Below are 19,459 nucleotides of genomic sequence, written 5' to 3' on the forward strand. Positions count from 1 at the left end.
TTTGACCTCATCAGAATGTGCTCAATTGAAGAACTTTGGGTTTGGATTTGTAAATATGTTTCTTGTGGTTAATATGTCAAATGGAAGGCTAATATCCTTATCTGAGGGTTTAATTTGACTTGTTCTGTGCTATCCTTGTCTTGTAGACTCCAATAAAACTTCTCTGTTCTCAGTAGCTACTTCAAAACTCTGGAATATCCTCTCTAAAAATATGAGAGAAGCATAAGCTTTTGTCTCCTTTATAAGGTGTCTTAAGACCCACTTTTCGTTCCCTGCCTACCCCACATTGATACACATTAGGTCTGTATGCTTGTATGTGGGGGAAAATATGTGTGTGAACTATGTATTTACTCATGTACTTAAGTGCTTATGTCTTGTGTCAGTCATTTTTTCTCAGTCATGCTGGTTGTAAAGTATGTTGGCACAAACCTGCTTTGTCTATAAATAAATTCAACCTTGACCTTAATTTAATCAAAATAAAAATAAAAGATTAAGACTGTCTTATGGCCCTTGCCCAGACAGTGATCCAACCCAAAAGAAGAGACACTGGAACTGGACCTTACTGAGAGTGGACAGGACTCTTAAACATGAGATCTCTCAGTTTGTTTTTCCTGTGCCATTCACAAGTACTACAGAATGCAACAATAGCCGCTCTCTGACAAACAGGAAAGAGGAAAAGCGCACTTCACTGGGCAACTCTGAATTTATGATGGTCATATGAAGGTTCCCTGATGAAAAACATGGAGTCACACTAATAATGAACTGTGAAATGCTCACTCTGTATATGCACTAAATATGTAGTTTAGGGTCATTTTAAGCCCAATTTGTAAGACAATCTGCCTGCATAACAGGGCCAAATACAACTGAGGTGTCCCGCAACTGTTCAGACATGAACCACAAGAAATTTGACCTTAGTCATGTGACACAAAACCTACAGTCATGATAAAATTGAGTCATAGCAATCATAAAATTGTTTGCTGACTGACGTCTGTTCAACTATCAGTCCAGTAAACTACAATAAATGAGTACAATAACTTTCATTTTCTGCCCACTCCAACACTTTGTCACAACTGATGTTTCTCAGAGCAGATACAATAGGACGATTGTACCACTGCCAATGTGTTCTCTGCCTACAGAGCATTATAGTGCCGATCAACTGGCAGCAAATATTGAAAGACAACAACAGACCCACATACTGACCCTGAATGAACGTGGCCACTGTGAGAGAAGACAAAGCCGGCAGTTCATACAGAGGCACTGATCTGGAGGGTTCTCAGCCGTAGTATGGGTGTTTAAATGTGAGAGCGTGAGTGAGTGTGTGTGTGTGAGGGTTTGTACTTGTATTTGTGTGAACTTAGTTGGCCAAATGTGGCGTCAATGAAGCCCACCCATGGTCTTTCTCCTACACTGACTGACACATATTCATTGACTCAAAGTTTATGGTGAAGTTCTACGACATTAACAGTCAGGTCTTATCGGAAGTGACAGAGCAACAATGAATAATCTAGAAAATGAAGCTTTGGTAATTCAGGATAAGTTGACATTTGGAGATAAATAGTTTTCACTGGAATTTGGTGATATGATAAGTATTAAGTATGGTATTACTTATGATATCATGAACATGAATGCAAAGTGGGGCTCCGGCACGATGCTAACATTATCTACATATTACTTAACAATGTACATATATTTCTTATTGTCATGCTTATGGAAAACATACTGTAATACTGGTTATTTTTTTTACTACTTACTTGAAGAAATTTCACATAAATGGGTACATACTGAATATACTGGTCTTCACCGACGTGATGCCACTCAAACATGAACTGACCAGGAAGAGACTCAAAATGACCACCAAGAGACACAAAATAACCACAAGGAGACAACAAATGACCAAGAAAAGACACAAAATTATATAAAAGATAAACAGAACCACAAAAAGATGCATAACAACCACAAAAAGATGCAAAACCACCACAAAGTCTGTGTGTCTTGCCATTGGGGCCTTTTGCATATCTGTGCCTACGGGCCCTCTGTCTCATAAGCCGCCCATGCACACACATATACAACACATACACATGCATATGCACATGCAATAAGGTTGTCTAATTTGTTCTGCTGTTTTTAACCTGAATCTGTTTCATCCATTTGTTTTTTTGGTTAATCTGAATTTAAAAGCCTCATCAGGGCTCCAAAAAGATGCACTTCATACATGATACCCGTTGCATTGCTTTTCCCTGTAACAATGTGTATCAATGTTAAATAAATTCTCATAATAAATAAATAAATGAATAATAAATGATAATAAAGAACAACTTCTGATATTAGCAATTAGTGGTATAAGCAATATACTGCAAACATATAAGCCAGTTTTCCCCAGTACATGTTATATAATTTATATCATAATAGAATTTCAATCGTTGCTGATTTAGATCACATTTTTCTTGGTTGGTTGATTGATTTATTGACTGATGCATCTATGTATACTGTTTTGGAGATTTACTGAAGCAAAGTTTGAACTTACACAGAATGTAATTGTTGAAAAGATGACTTTCCATTGGCAAGTTAATCCTTTTATAGTCTTACTCTGAATTTTACAAAAGAACTAAAAGGTTACACATGTAAAAATGCTGCATACTAATATGGGATGCTTTGTAGAAATAGCGGTATTGCATTTAGATAGAAAAAAACAACTCCCACAAAATCAACTTTCAGACAGTCATGAAAGTTGTTTAGTGATATCTGAAGTAATTTATTGTTTCAACTTCAGTTATATATGATGACACCATGTGGTATATGTATGTTATGATGAAGCTAATTAGTATAAATATAATATATTTATATTATAGCATAATATAAATTCATGTACGCCAGTATGTGTGTTTATGACTGAGTCTGTTTTTATGGTTTTTTGTGTCACCTTTCCCATATCTTTTCCTTTTCCGTGCCAACACTTGACGGCAAAAGCACCCAACTGACTTTGTTTCCTGCTATTGTTCTGCACATGCAAGCTTACTTATGAGGAAGCTGTCATTACTGCAGACGCAGCAAAAAAGCTGCACTCCATGTTTCCCAACACAACACACAATAGCCATGGCTGGGAAAACCTATAATCCTCAATGCAACAACTGTGATTTTCTCCCTCTAAAAAAGGTTTTCATTGTCTTAATGATCCCAAATGAAAAAGCTGCAGCCTACAGAGTAGGCTACTGGTTACACCTTCACTCTGAGTGTCAAACAACTTTACATTTTTCTACATCATGTTGGGACCTTTGAAAAAAAAAACATTACGCATGTAATGTAAAAATTTAGATGAAGTGATTTATTTCAGTTATATGACTTTAGAGACACTAAATAACACTTTACAGAGCTATCATGATGTTTCAAATTCAGATGATGTTACTTCCTAAAATTGCAATGAGCAGTGTTTGGTCTGGGTGGAGTGGACAGCCCAAACATGTGCTGACTTGCACAGGAATGAGCTAATGCATTGAGGAAATGTCCTCATTGGTTTTGGTTTATCCTTTGCCACAAAAAAGGGTATGTTGTTTTCTCGTCACGTGGTAGTGACGAGAAGTAAAAGTACAGCAGTATATCAGGAATGTATGCTTTAATTATCAAAAGTGGAGCTGAAGTGTTTGGTCGACCAGCACAAATTAATCTGCAACAATTTTACTACAAACATCTAAGTCATTTTTTAATAAAAATACATTTTATTTCAAATTGAGCTGCTTTTCTTTGTGTTGTGTGATAACAAAATAAGAGAGGCATATTTCCAAACCATTTTCTGACATCTTATAGACCAATCTATGAATCAGTTAATCGAGAAAGCAATCAGCACATTATCTGACAATAAAAGTAACAAAAAAATTGCATCCCAGATTAAGAGAAAAAGTACGTATGTGAGCACCACAACAGACTACAAATATATGATATGATTAATGTAACTGGTGCATTAATGTTAATTAAGTACATTTTAATGTTGTGCAGAGGTGAAGATGGAGCTACTTATAACTGTTTTTTTCTGGTGGGTTGTTAAAAAAAATAAAACCAAAACTGTTGAGCAAAAAAAAATAAAATCTTTTTGTAAAATTTAACAGCAAACGTAGCTTAAAAGTAAGATAGGCCCACATAAGATGTGGCCAAAAGGACTTTGCAACATTGGCTCCTGGGCCAGTATAACACACAGTTGGTGGTAAATATTATGTTATATTGAGAAGTAACAGTGTGAAAATATACAGCCATGCAGTTTTTAATTTTGCTGAGTTAAATTAAAACTGTAGTGAAATTATTTAGGTTCTGCTGTACTTTTGGACCCACTTTCTTTTCTTTTCAGTCAGGCACAAGCCGGGCCAGCTACGGGTCTCTTTGGAAAAAGTGGGTGGCGTTGTTGTGAGTAGGCATGGAGAGGCGCAAAGCGACTGGGCTGCTCCCGTTTCTAATGTGATGACAGCTGATTCTACCGAGACAGATCCGGGACCACCGTGTCAACTTCATACTGTCAACATGTTTTCTTGACCTTCACGCCGAAAGAGAGCATTTATTTCCGGGGATCATGACTCTGAGGGAAGTGTAGCAGCTCAGAAGTTGAGTCGGCGGAGAAAAGCAGCTCCGCCACCAGCAGCACCACCACATCACCAGGCTCAACAAGTTGGATATCTTGTCTGACTGGCCCGATCCCGCATTTTCCACAGGACGATCAGTCACTTTAAAGGTAAGAAAAGCCACAAATACAAACTTTTGCTTTTCACAGAGTACCAGATGAGCCCAAAAAACACCTATCATGGGATGGATGAGTAGAAATAAGTTTGTATTTACGCATGAACATGCTTTTGCATCCTCTCACTAGGAGTATTAACGCATTTTCCTCTTTTTTTTACTGATTTGAAAAGCTTTGTGATGGTGAGGTGTTGATAGTTATTTAAGGATATTTTAAATAGGATTTGTCCTCAGTGCCTCACTGTGAACACAGACTAACTGACTAATGACGTGAGCTGAATGAGTGATGATGGCAGTGAACACAAGTGCTGCTGCTGCTGCTGCTGCACGCCAAATAACCCCCCCTCCGTCTGTCTGTCTGTCTGTCTGTCACCTGTGGCTGCTGCTGTCAGTTGTTCCACCATGTGAGACAACACACACTTGGGGAATATTCTGGTCACACTCACGCACATGCACTGGTGGTCTGGTCACAAACACACTGATAACTTAATCTCTTTTGCTCTGTTGAATTCCATTCTGTTCCATAATGGTCTGATTTGTCTCATATTCTATTCTCTTTTATAATATTCTGTCCTATTCTGTTCCGTCATGTTACGCTCTATTCCATTCTATTCTTCTCCGTTCTATTCTAACATGTTCTGTTCTGTTCTGTTCTTTTTTCTTAGATTCTATGCTGTTGTGTTTGACCATGTTCTGATCAGTTCTATTTTATAGTATTCTACTCTGTTCTATTCTGTTCCGTCATGTTACGCTCTATTCCATTCTGTTCTTCTCTGTTCTATTCTAACATGTTCTGTTCTTTTTTCTTAAATTCTATGCTGTTGTGTTTGATCATGTTCTGATCAGTTCTATTTTATAGTATTCTACTCTGTTCTATTTTTTTCTTTTTGCTCCATTCTATCCTTTACCATCATTTTCTATTCTATTCTTTTTTATAACATTCTATTCTACCATATTCTGTTATGTTCTATTCCGTTTCCTAGCATTCTATTCTGTCCTGTTCTATTGTATTCTGTTCTGTTCTATTTTCTCACATTCTGTGCTGTTCTGTTCTATCATGTTCTGCTGTATTCTATTCTGTTCTGTTGAATCCTGTATTCTATTATGTTCTGTTCTAATCTATTTGATCTTGTTCTGCTCTGCTTTATTCTGTTTGTTTCTACTAAGTGATGGCTTATGGGATAAAATAGCTACATGGTAATGTCTGTTTTTAATGTAATTTGGCAAATGAAATGCCTGAAAAAACATTTTTCAACTTTACACCAAATATATAGCCTACTATAGACAGAGAAGCAGACCATAGTGTATCTTATATGGTGTGTGTAGGGTCTGTAGACTTTCAGTCTCTGACATGAGTCTGTAGGTCTGTTATGTAGTTGACTCAACTACTTGGCGCAACATTTCTAAAGTTGAATTATGTCCAGTTTGTCAATTGAGCTGAGTCAGCTTTTCAGATTTAGTGGAACAGGGTCTGGAAATGCTATTTACACTGTGTCATAGAATTGACCAAACTTAATTTACAGTGTGGTTTTTAAGCATACTTGTGTAATTTAAGGCAAAAGATCCGTAGGCTCTCCCAAACAAAGTGCATGTTATGTGCATGTTAACAGATATGCTTTCAAAGTTGGTAAAATAACAGATTGCCTCCCTATTGCTCAGCATTGATCCCTGTACTGTGCAATGACATGCCTACATGTTTATTCTGTAAGCATGATACAGTATGTGTTTTCACCATGGCAGCATTTACACACAGCTTTAGAAGTAGAGCTTTGGTTTCTATAAAATGGGAAATCCATAATAGTTTCTTTGATTCGCGCTGCATGTCTGTTTATCATCACCCTCCACGTTTGTTATCATGTTCATAAACAAAGGGAGTGAATGCGTTGTTTCATACTGACACCAAAAATCACCAAATACAAAATGGAACGTGTTATAAAATTGTTTCTGATCCAAACATTTCCATGCATTTAATCATTAAATACAAGTCTTTAAAGCAGCCACACTGCAGTCAGAATATCAGTATTTTATAACACAAACACCAGTTTTTTCCTGCTCTTCTGATGCAGTCAGAGTTACTGCGCTTTGGCACTGGCACACGCCATAAAGGCTCATTTATTTTTCCTCGCCTGCAGGGATGCAACCACCAATCTTAGTGTGAAAACGAAAGGCTTTGTAACTTGTCCTGTCATGTGCACCAGAACAGTGCATGATAGTGTATTTTTCCTTTTTCTTCTCCCGAGTCATACCTGGCGAATCTCCTGCTACTTTAACTACTATCAGCCTTAATCAAAGGTGTCTTTTTCTCTTCTGTTGTCCTGCTTTTGTGTTTAGTGCCTAGTCAGGATTTTCGGATGCGCATCAACATCTTGCACACTGAATTATTCAAGACTTGCAACAGGGTCCCATATCACTACTCGGTGACAGAGAAACTTGAGAAGTTTGTGTCAGTTTGCATGTGCCACAAACACTATGCAGTAGCTGTCTCCATAAATCTAGTGAAACATGTAATTGTGTATATGTGATTATGATTTCAGCCAACCGAAGGCACCCGAGGTTACAGCAGCAGAACAGAATGTCAGACAGAGCCAAATGGCAATAACTTGATGATGCATGGGAATACAGAAAAATTCAGCATCAACTCAGAGAAGTTTCTCAGACAGAAAAAAAAGAACATTCCTTACGTTCTTGGCTGCCAGCACAGTATTAGTTTGGCTGAATAGGCAGGAGAGTTAATTTGATTTGAACGGGATGGGAAAAGAGAGGATGAGTTTAGTGCTCGTATGAGCCGCGGCTGCAAAGAAAAGGGTTAAAAGTCAGATTTTATAATAACAGTGATTTAAGGAAGCTGACTTCCTCTACTATGAAATTTCCGCCTGTAATGGTGATGTAAACCTCATAGCTGAGGCATTTTGTCTCTAAACCTACTGAAAAAAATAAATGAACTGAATCCATGACTTTTCAACGTTTTCACAGAGAAGACAGTGAGGTTTCATAAGTTTGGACTCAACAGACAAAAAGCCATTAAGACAGAAGAGAAATGTACATATGCTTACGAGAAGACAGACTAAATAAGAAACGTGTACCCTCAATGCTCAGTATTCTTCCAAGTTAGTTAGCTGGTACTGTCGAAGTCAGCATGCTACTCTGTGGATGACAAATTAATTGAATAACAAACAAAAATTCTTGTTGAATTAAAAATTATATAAATGCCATCCATCTTTGGCCTAGTCCACATGGACAAAGGTGCTCTTGTAAACTGGATTTTTCCCTCCTTTGTTTTCAAAAATATCTGTCTAAATAAAAATGCAAGGACACACTTGAAGTAATGTCAAGAGCAAGTCAAACCAATATGTGACAATATGACAGTAACCCTAAAGCCATGCAAAGAAGAAGAAAAAGTTGTTGGCCCATTAGCAGCTATAGTCAAAAAGTAACTATACATTTGTGTATAAACATGGAAATTAATACACAAAACATCAAGTTATTGGAGAAAAGTTAGAACTAGCAATACATTTTTTCATATCTGCCATTGCAAAAAATGAGATAACAGTGCACTAAAATTGTTCACCCTTGATGGAGTTTTACAAATGATCAATTTTTAGGCCACAATGCATTAAAAGTTTACAAACTTACCATTGCCATGTGGACTAGGCCTTAGCTTATGATTCTTTGGCCACCACATGGTATCTGCTACGCTGCAACATACAATTACTTTGCAGTGAGGTTTTCACGTTTAAAATGATACAATCTCAAGTAATCATACATTCAGTAGTTTTGTAAATACTGAAGCTATTGCAAAAAATAAAAACATATCTATAATCAGATTTTCAGTCAGAAGCTGCACAGATGAGACATCAGGGAGGAAAACCAACTGGTCCTCAATCTGTGGCTGTTATCAACAAAGTCACCACATGACTGGAAGCATGTTTTCAGTGCCATTTCAGCACTATCTTGGTTCCTATGACAAATAAGATAAGTAGCAGTTTTATAATCTTATGAAAAATGAATTGCAATAACATCTCTTTGGACAACAGTTTGCAAACTAGTTTTATGAACCAAAAAAAGTTTTGTTGCGCTTTCACACCCAAGCAATCATATTATTTAATCATGTACAAATATTTCTCATACTAAGAGCAATTTGCATTTGTTTTCGCACATATTTGCTCATTAATTATGTGATCGTTTTAAGATTCTGTGCAGCCATTACAGTTTTCTGGGCTCTTATGCTGAATCCATATGTTGCTGGTGTCACAGTCCTCCGCTTCAGTTATTCCAGACCACTCCCAATGAGCTGATTCACAAATTCATCAAAGCAGGCTAGGGTTTGCTATCTTGGCAGTGTCTTCTTTATGTCCTCAATTCACCCTGCGTTATTGAAATGTTTGGGAAGACGATGTGAGAGTTTTGTTTCTGGATGGATTCTCCAGAAAAAGAGCACACTTATTCCTCACTCCACAAACTGATCATGTTTCTGCAGGCATGTCATGATGGGATTCCAAAGATCAGTTATGTAACTGCTCATATGTAAACTATTAAAGCTCAGCCATGTTTTAAGGGGGCGGCATATTCCCGGGCACCTCTGGGGTTCTCTCAGGGAAAACCCTCCGGCGTCCAAACATATCCATGTATCCGTGACAACGCAGTCTCTGCCCCCTGAGCTCAGACATCCAAGCTGTCCTCCTCGCTGTGGAAATGTTTATGCAAAAAAGGAGTTCCACCCAGTGTGTGTGTATGTGTGTGTCATGAAAGCCATTAATATTCAACACGTGCATGCTTAAAAAAGGAACAGAGAAACAAATATGTGAGTGAAAGGAGTCACAGAAAGAAAGAAAAATATGAAAATGAGTCCAAAAAGTAAGCACATCCTTGATGGGTGCCTTTGTGCTTGCCAAACTGCAGAGATGCTGGAAAGAGAAGTGAATGAAAATGTGCAGATGAAGGTGGACGTAGGGCTCTGGATGAGCCAAAAAGAGTACTCTCAGTCTTTTTCCAAAGACCCACCCAGGGTTTTCCCCTGCGTTCATGAGGCAGCAGCAATGTCCTCTCTGCTTTTAGGAAAGTTACAATCAGGAGATGTACTTCGACTCCTTTCAATAAGGAAACAGCTATAGCGGTACAGAGATGATTTATCTGCTGGGCTTGTCGTGCCCTGACACTGTGTGGTATTGTACTTTGACAACCCTCTCTGTGTGCTGTTTGCTTCATATGTAAAATCTAGATACAACCTGGTAAATGGTGAGTTTTAGAGGTGCTGGTAGGCAAATTTTCGTATCTTAAGACAGAGCCAGGCTAACTGTTTCCCCCTTTTTTCCATTTGTTATGTTTAGCTAAGCTAAGCTAACCAGCTGCTCTCTGTGTGCTGTTTGCTTCATATGTAAAATCTAGATACAACCCGGTAAATGGTGAGTTTTAGAGGTGCTGGTAGGCAGATTTTGTTATCTTAAGACAGAGCCAGGCTAACTGTTTCCCCCTTTTTTTCATTTGTTATGTTTAGCTAAGCTAAGCTAACCAGCTGCTAGCTGTACCACATACTAGGGTCGACCAATATGGGTTTCTCAGGGCAGATACTGATAACGATTACTAGTAGTTCATGAGATAGATAACCAATATTTGGAACTGATATGCATGTAGAATAAAACTGTAAAAGCTTTCTGTCAGTATTTAGAATATTGAATATAACAAACTCCAACACAAACCATTGTTGAAATGCCTTTAGCAAATGTTTAATCAAAACTGAAACTTTGAACATCAAATACAGCAAGTTCCCAGCAATTTTTTTAATATAAAGTCAAAATTTAAATGAAATAGAAAATAAATAAAAAGTAAAAGTTCCTCCCATGCTTTCTTTTAACTTTTTAATTAAAATATTTCATTGGGGATCGTTAAAATAAAGCACCGATACAGATAATTGGCAAAATGCTATATATCGGCGCCGATAATCGGCCAGGCTGATAATCTGTCGACCCTAACCTCTTACCGTGTTTATTAAACTCTCAGCAAGAAACAAATAAGCATATTCGCAAAATGTCAACCTATTCCTATGTCTTTCCCATGTTTTCTTAAAGTTTAGTGGAGCTCTATGCAACATTTAGAGCGTATCTATATGTCTGCTCATGGCTCTCAAGATGGAAGCAGCAGCAAACAGTGTTAACAGTGCTAACAACAGTGCTGACAGAGCTTGTTGTGTTAATCTGGAGGGAGACTGGAGGATGGGTGCTACGCTTCTGCAAAGCTGGCGTTGCTGTTATCATCGTATGAACACATTTCAAAGTGGTGGTGATTAGATCAGATTTTGCAAATCATTTGGTGAGTAAAATATTATTTTATCTGATATGCAAGACTGCATAGACTAAAATAAGCACATAGTAAAAACTTACTGATCTTTCTTCAAAATTAGCTTGAATGAGCCTCATTTAATCAGTTGTTTAAAGAAAATGTTAAAAGACTTTTATGTAGCTGCAGTCAGGAAGGACTTTTATCTTAAAGTGGGCAACACTGAGATGGAAATATCAGTATGTAAGGCAATGACAATAATAGTGTGATGCATTTGCAAACTGAAACCTCAGCCTGACCACAGAAGTCAGTGTTTGGGTTATTTAAAGTAAAAGGAACATTCCTTACTGTGTCCTCATGTATGCAGTTCAGACTGATGGTGGCCTTGTGACAAAATAGACTGCCGTGATTGTTTAAAATGCAGAGCTGGCAAGTTAGTATACTGTACAATATGTCTGCATGCTTTTTCAAACATCAATGCGTATGTGTTTACTGTTTGCATGTTTGAGTGGGACAGGACAGCTTAGCCAAAATATTTCGACACAGTCTGGCATCTTTAGGCATTTGACTCAGCTTGCCAGATGTGTTCTTTTTCTCCAGCTGGCTGAGGCCACGTCGTGCTGCCTCATCTGGTAGAAATGCACTTTAAAGCCAGACTGCTCTCTTTGCTGTCCTGCCTTTTTCTCGTTTAGAGCAAAACATTAGAGCACAAAGTGACACCATACTATAGGTTATATATGTATGTGTGTATATATATATATATATTGTGTATATATGAGGAGGATTGCCTTTAGAAGATAAAGATCATATGAACTGTTGAAAGTGGGAGGCTGTAATGGCAAACATGCAACAAAGGCCCCTGGGCTGCATTTGAACCCAGAAAATGACATGGTGTGTGAATTAGACCTGAAATAATTAGTTGATTAATCAATAAGTCACTTGACAGAAAATGTATCTTCTGCTATTTTGATAAACTTGATGTTTTTGATACAATTAAAGTATATTGTGAAGGAAAAATACTAAAAACTTCCTAGTTTTAGCTTATTAAGTGGAGGATTTGTTACTTTCTTTGCCTTGTGTAATGGAAAACTGAATATCTTTGTGTTGTGGACTGTTGGTTGGACAAAATAAGTTACTTATGAATAGCTCAGTTTTGAGCCTCAAGGCCCCTTTAGTATCACTGTTGGCTCTGTTAGCACTGTTAGCTATGTTAGCATTGCTAGCAGCTAATGCTGCTAACATATTTGGACGCACCCACGAGCTCTCGTTGTAACATTTAGCTCTAGTGTGGATTAGACCACCAAGCCAGCAGAACTCCCTTAACTGAATAATTTTTTTCTGTTTTTATGAGTGTTTGTTTAGTGCTTGACAAATTATTTTCCAGTCCCAGAGCATAATGATTAATGTTGGTTTAGGTCTCAACCACTTCTCCAATTATGGTGTTTATTCCTGCTGTGGTTCATTACATTTTGTTTGCAAAGTAAAAAAAAAATCCTAATTTGTTATGTCATTCTGCTGCAGGGGGTCTGTGAGCTGCTGACTCTATAAACATATGGTTAGAAAACCACATGACTTGTGTTGACAACTGTCATCCATACAGAGCCTCTTCATTCTCCCCCTCCTCACCCCCCCGGACATAACATGCGCTGAAAGACTAGACAGTCAAAAGAAAGGCAACAGATGTCCCGCAGTTTTTAATATCCAGAACCGTCCACTGGCCGATCACCTGTTTTTGGTGATGTTGTTTTGAGGTGAATGCGTTTCAGTGGACTCAGCATTCTGGACGCGAGGACTGCACTGCTGCACAGTAAACAGTCGGTATCAAAAGACATCAGCTGTCATCCAGCCCACTCTAGAGGCTTCTACCAGTCTGTGTGTGTGTGTTGACATCCACACAGAGGCACGTGCCAGTCTGCCTCTCCAGTATGTCTGAATAGGATGAATGGCACATTGGTCGTGCATCAGCGTGAGCCTCGTCCTGGCAGGCAGACAGATAATGAAGCAGCGGCTTCATTGTTGGCATCAGATGACCCTGTTCAATAAAAGGTACTGACAGTCAGCATATCCCACTTCCTCCAGTCTGTACTCACACTAACACACTTTTTCAGTGCTTGCCCTGCTGTATTTGTAGAGACAGAGACAAATCTAAGATGTCTTGCAGCAAAGGCAAAGGTGGACCAGTTAGGACAGTTGTACAGTTAAACTTATTCACAGTATGTAGAGCTGAAAGGTTTGAGGAAAATATGTAATGTACATTTTTCTCGGAAAAAATAGATTGCAAAATGGATTGCAAATAAAAAAAAAATCTCTAAAACTTAAACTACAGTGTGGTAGTTTTGATCAACTCAGTCGTCACCAACATATCTTGTTTTTACATCAGTAAAGTTACATTAAATGAGGAAGATAATTCTTGTTAAAGTCCCACCAGGTGTTTTTTTTTCAGCAGCCAGCAAAAAGTCAACTTTGAAGTAAACTTGCCTAGTTTTTATAGGGGGAAATTTCAATTCCAATTTTGCCTGTATTTGTCACAACAGAGCAAGCATAAAAGGGACATACAGCAAAAGGCAATGAGCTTGAAGCAAACCAGAGCCCGATGCAGCAAGGACATAACTTTTTTACATGGAGCACCCACTATACCAGATGCCCCAAGTAATGACAATTTAATGTCAATTTAACATTTGTTAAGATGTTATTTATAGTTCAAAATCTTTTTTTGTAAGCTTAAATAGAACAGATACAAGTAAAAATAAGACATGTTTACCAGACAGTGGACAAAATTTCTTTCTTTTTGTTGTTTTCTCATGTCACAGTATTAAAGTTGATTAACAGCAGCTAAGTAAATCTGCTGGCAATTATGTAAGTTAGAACTAGGGCTGCACTATATATATATATATATATATATATATATATATATATATATATATATATATATATATATATATATATATATATATATATATATATATTCATCATTGCGATGTCAACTTGCGATATTGAGATTTTTTGAGTGAGAGCATCAGTGGAAACGATCTATTTTAATCTAACAAGAATTTCCTGTCTTAACAGTTGACTTTAAGCAGCCGAAATCAGCAGAACTGAGCACACTTTTTCTAATTATTCATTGCAAGTAATATTGACATTGCATAGTTTCTTAATATCGTGCAACCCTAGTTACCATGGAAATAGTGGCTCTTGCAATTGAAAATTACACTCTTTAAAATTGCTATTTAAAAAAACAAAGGTTAATTGTTCAGCCTCCAGCTGTATAGTTATCTAGTTGTGCGTTAATAAGATGTCTTTAGAGCATCTACATGAACTAAACTGGATGTAATAGCTTAAATGTTGATTGTTTTGCATAATCAGTTGACACTGAAACTGCACAGGAACCTTTCTCATTACTACACTAAAGTTTTAGCAGTGCTACAGCAGACTTTTAATCACACGCTAAATCTTTGTCTAGATTGCATGGTACTGATGAGGTATTATAAATACACAGATAGTTGAGTAAAGGGTGATGATGGTTCCATGTCTCAGGTCAGACAGTCGCTGCTTTGTCCATCTGTCAGCTGTGATGTGTGTACAGTGTGTGTGTGTGTGTGTGTGTGTGTGTGTGTGTGTGTGTATATGTGTGTCAGCTGTTGACTTAGCTGTCTGTCGTAATCCCGATACTTTCTCCAGCACAGTGCCAAGTGGCACACACTAGTCTCAGTCACACTGTCCCTTTCACCCTGTCTCCAGGAAAATAAAAAACCTTCTCACCACCTCTTTAATCCTAGATTATGTCACCAGGTTTGAAGCAGTAAAAGACTTTTTGTCTTTTTGTCTTAAATTCAACATTTAGGATCCAGTATTTAAGAACTAAACCAAACTCTTATTCCTCCTCAGTGAACATCATTTAAATATGCACAATGCTGTCTTGTTTTTTTTTTCTCACCAACAAAATAGTTTTCTCTGTTGTCAGGAGTCCTTTGTTTTCTGGGATACTGATCAGAGTCCCATAGCTTATCAAGACCTCATAAATCCTAATAGGAGACACGCCTGTTTAACTCTTGCCATGAGCTTTCAGTGTGTGAAATGCTCCCTGTACTTTTCCAAGACGTGCCCTGCAGTGGTGTAGAAGCAGTTACTGACAATAATTGATATCTTCCATCGATGGAAGGATAATAATCTGGTAAAATCTGGCACTGGTTCACTACCAACATGCTTGAAACATTTCCTCCAGACTTGCCTGCTACTCCTGATGTGATCTGGTTTTTCCCTCTTTCTTTTTTCAAATCCAAACAAAATGGTCCTCAGCTGGTGCTGTTGTGACTCAGAATGATCCACTCACACGCTGAAACATGCACAGTATGCTTTTACAACGAGAGGAAGATGAACAAATAGTTTTTTTTGTGTTTTTTACGATCGGTAAGAACACCAGAACTCTGCTATGCTGGCATTATCTGGAGTTATGTTCACATTTTTTCGGTTATACGTTGACCGATGCCTAATTAATACTTGCTGATACTTAATTTAATTTGTGTTGGAGAAATGTGTCATTGACCTGCAAGGAGTAGAATAACCAAGACTTAACTGGAACGAAATTGAAACTAATCACTCTTGTCCTTAGCTAAATAGGTCGAGACATGTCTGAAGTTGAGCCGAGGCTTACAGTGATGTTCAGACACTAAACTAGATTTCATCAAGGAGTTTTAGTTTGTAACGTCTTGTTGAATCTTAAATAGGGATGACAACAATGACTCAATGATCAATTATTATCCGTTATGCAGTGCAGCTAAATGACACATTTTATGTGTGCTAAACATGCAGCAATAGTCATTCCTAAAATAATATAGCATTATATTAGCAAATTATGAATGTCAGTAATAGGTATATATGATATGAGAAGTAATGCAAGTATGTGTAAAAAGTCTCCCTTTTGAAAATAACTCAAATAAAGGTGAGATTCTTCATCCAGATACATATTTCTTGATATCATAGATAAGCAAATGTTCACAGTGTGATAATCGTTAACTTTCATATCACGGTATACCTAAAAACCAGTAAATTGCTGCAACCCTTGCACCATATCACTGGAAAACTGAACAGTGTTTCCATCAGGCAGCTTGTGTTGTCATCTGCCAGAGCAGGGTGTAAAAGTCAGCAAGCACGGGAGGCGACTGACACACTGACAGACCCATAAATAACACTAAGGAGCTTGTCTGGCTGGATGCAGATCTGAGGATTAACGTGAAGAAAGCTGCTGCAGCGGCCCAGTGACTCTCTGCAGGTCCTGGCACTGCAGTCAGGTGGTGTGGGAGGAGGTTTGGTTTTCCGGGTGTTGGTTGTGAGTTCAGCTGTGGTGGCAGCAGGCTGCAGTGAACAAGATGCATAAAGTCAAGTGGTGGGAAGTGGTGACTTTTATACATGTAGTGCAGATTTTTACCACAGTTGAAAGTATTGAGTAAAGTATTATGATTTCTCTAAACAAATCATACCTGGGCACAGTGAAACAGACGCTGTGTCATTGTCACACCAGTCATCAAGTATAAAAGCCTGATGAAATATTTCTTACAGCATGTTTAAATTGTTAAAGACATAGAACAAGCAATCAAAGGCGTTAATTTCTTTATTAAACACACTGCAGGGGAGTTTTGAGAAATGTGACAATACCGCTGTCATAGTTATTTTAAATATTACTTAATTCTTGTAAGTTAATCATGACAGTGATCTGAAAACGATCTTTATACGCAGACATTGGCCTCTAAAACACATCATAAATTGCAAGTTTTCTACCATCACTGATTTTCATTTGATCTACTCGTTTGTTTCATGTTGGACTGCGTTAGGGTCGTGTGTCAGTGTCACATTGCTTGATTATGAAGCAGAAAAAAATACTTCTTCATGTTGTATCTGTAAGCTGCAGACACCATTTGAAGGTTCATAGATTTGTAAAGCCCAGCTGTACACTGGAAGTGATATTTTTAACACGCAGATGAAAGAGTTTAGATACATTGTTAACTTTTGGTTTTGTAAAGGTTTTCCGCTCCAAAAGTCTGTCTGTCATTTTGCGTCAGAATCCTTCCTCCGTGTGCAAGGTTATAGATAAAGACATTGTTTGTATGACCTGATACATTGAGAGGAAATCATCATGCAATCACACAAATTTGTGTTTTGTTTGTGTGAGCAATCTTCTTTAATTTGTGATTAATTTGGTAATTTGGCTGCCAAAAGGACAACCTTTTTATCTTGACAATTTAAATTTCCTTTTCTCTCTTTAGGAGGCAGATGGGGTATCTCTTATTCACATATTACCTGCCAAATTCATAATTTAAGGTCTTTTTGACTTAAATGTGTCTCAGTTTACAGGAACGTGCTTCATAAATACAAACAGAACCGATAAGGCTGGGAGTTTTTGGGAAGATCATTATCACTCACTGTTTCATGGAAACCATTCCTAAAAAATGGGTGATATGTGATTCACCTGTGTGCATGCCAAGACATGTTAAATAAGCTACGATGTCTGACAGGCAGCTATTGTTTCATTCAATTGAAGATAAGCAGGGAGATGGTTACAGTGTGCCTCATCCTGCTTTTTAGTATGAACCTGAAAATGAGCATAATTGGTCTTCTTTAAGTATGGATGAATAACTCAACATAAAAATAACAAACTAGAAAACAGCATGGCTTCTGTTCTGTTGAATAAATGCACACACAGCCTGTTTGTGCTCGTTGGCTGCTGTGTTTTGTAGCCTCTGCTCGCACACCTCCCTTTGGCTTGCATTAGTTAATGCCTTGGCTTGGGTTTCACTGTGGTTTTAGCACTATGTGGTGTTGAGTTCACAACCTACCTCAATGAACTGTGAACACCAACTGCTTTTGTTAAGCAAAACAGTACTGCTTAACCTTCACTGAGAAACCCAAACACACACACACTCAAATGTTCCTTATTTCTCTGGTTAACGCTGGTCATCTGCCTTCACTATCTACCTTCACAACCACATGCAGGATAACCTGAGTCGCGTGTCTCCCCAGAGACTGGCACTAAACTGGACTAGAGTTCCTCTTTCTTCCCCCCCTCGGCTCCGTGGGCACCACATAACAGAGGCCCCATTGACCAAGGCAAACTACAGCCCTCTTCTCTCATTTCCCGTCTCTTTCAGCGCGTCCATCCCCACCTGTGGTTAGTCTGTCTCCAGATAATGATGCACAAGGGCTGCTAGAATACTTATTAAATACATTTTTGTTCTGTTTAAGTATGCGTTTGCTTATTTCGCTGCTAATGGAGGTAGTCAGCAGATGAAAATTTGAATAATTTTCCTCTATTATGTGAATAAAAGGGATGAATGCAGTTAGTTTATAGAGCTTCACTTTGACCACATAATTATATTTTGTACGCACACTTTTATTTCTTCAATTTTCCAATACATTGTCAGGGGATTTAAATATGATGTATAATCTGTTTAATTCTTTCTTTTTTTAAAGAAAACAAAAGGCCAAAATTATGTGATTACAGCCTTTTTTGAATGGCAATATATATTTTTTCTGTTTCATTTACTCCCCTTTGCATGGATTTACTGAATGGGCCCAAAGAGTCAAGGGGCCCCTGAGCGTCACTTGCATATTTTTACATGTTACATTAACACGTAGCAACCAGGAAAAGACTAAAATCACCACTAGGAGAAAATGACCACAAAGCAACACAAAATGATGAAAAAAGACACAAAATCACCTCAAAGACACCCAAGGACAGCAAAACATACACAAAAAAACACAAGGAGATACAAAATCACTGAAAAGAGACATAAAACTACCACAAGTAGAAACAGAATGACGAAAGAAGAAGACCCCAAATTACCTCAATTAGGCACAAAATGACTACAAAGAGACACAAAATTACCTCAGTTACCTCACCAACTAGTAGGTGAGGAAAGGAAGTAAGATGAGTGAGCAGGGAGAAGTGCTTAAATAGAGGAAGCTAATTTCAATAGATACCCAGTAAAATGAGATATAAATTCATAAAAATAATATAATTTTATCGTGACATACAAAACAAGCAAGGAGGAATGTCAAACAATAGTGACCGAAGAGTGAAAGAATAATTATGTGAGCAGTGCAAAGGTCAAAGGTCAGTGATAACATACAGTAGATAGAAAAACTTGTCCTGCATGTGAGTGTGTGTGAGTTGTAAAATATCTACTGTCACATTAACCATATGTTGGTCACCCAGGAGTAGATACTGTACATCCTTAACCCTCATCTCCTTCTGCAAAGGCAGAGAAGCAGGAAAATTAAGCAGAGCGTTGAGGAATGTCCTTCAGCCTCCTTAAGTACAGCTCTTTTTTTTTTTTTTTGCTTTTGTCTCCTTTTTATTGCAGGTTTCTCACGCTTTCACTCCTCCTTTCATTCTGCGTTGTTCACTCTGTCCGTGAGGCATTTGTTGATTTGTATGGCGAGGAGCAGCAGTGGGCCTTTGTTATGAAAACTG

The 19,459-nt window shown here is 37.9% G+C and overlaps 1 protein-coding gene across 2 annotated transcripts in view; it reads left to right on the forward strand.

Annotated features, from left to right (window-relative positions):
- The first annotated feature begins 4,386 nt into the window (after positions 1-4,386).
- Positions 4,387-19,459, forward strand: part of dnmbp (dynamin binding protein) — a 56,649-nt gene continuing 41,576 nt past the window's right edge. For both annotated transcript variants that reach the window (XM_042507395.2, XM_042507396.2), the window contains exon 1: positions 4,387-4,714. The gene's annotated coding sequence lies outside the window, so the exon portion shown is untranslated. The remainder of the gene's footprint in view (positions 4,715-19,459) is intronic.

Source organism: Plectropomus leopardus, chromosome 19 (genome assembly GCF_026936395.1).
Source record: "Plectropomus leopardus strain MGB_pleo_1.0 chromosome 19, ASM2693639v1, whole genome shotgun sequence".
NCBI lineage: Eukaryota > Metazoa > Chordata > Actinopteri > Perciformes > Serranidae > Plectropomus > Plectropomus leopardus.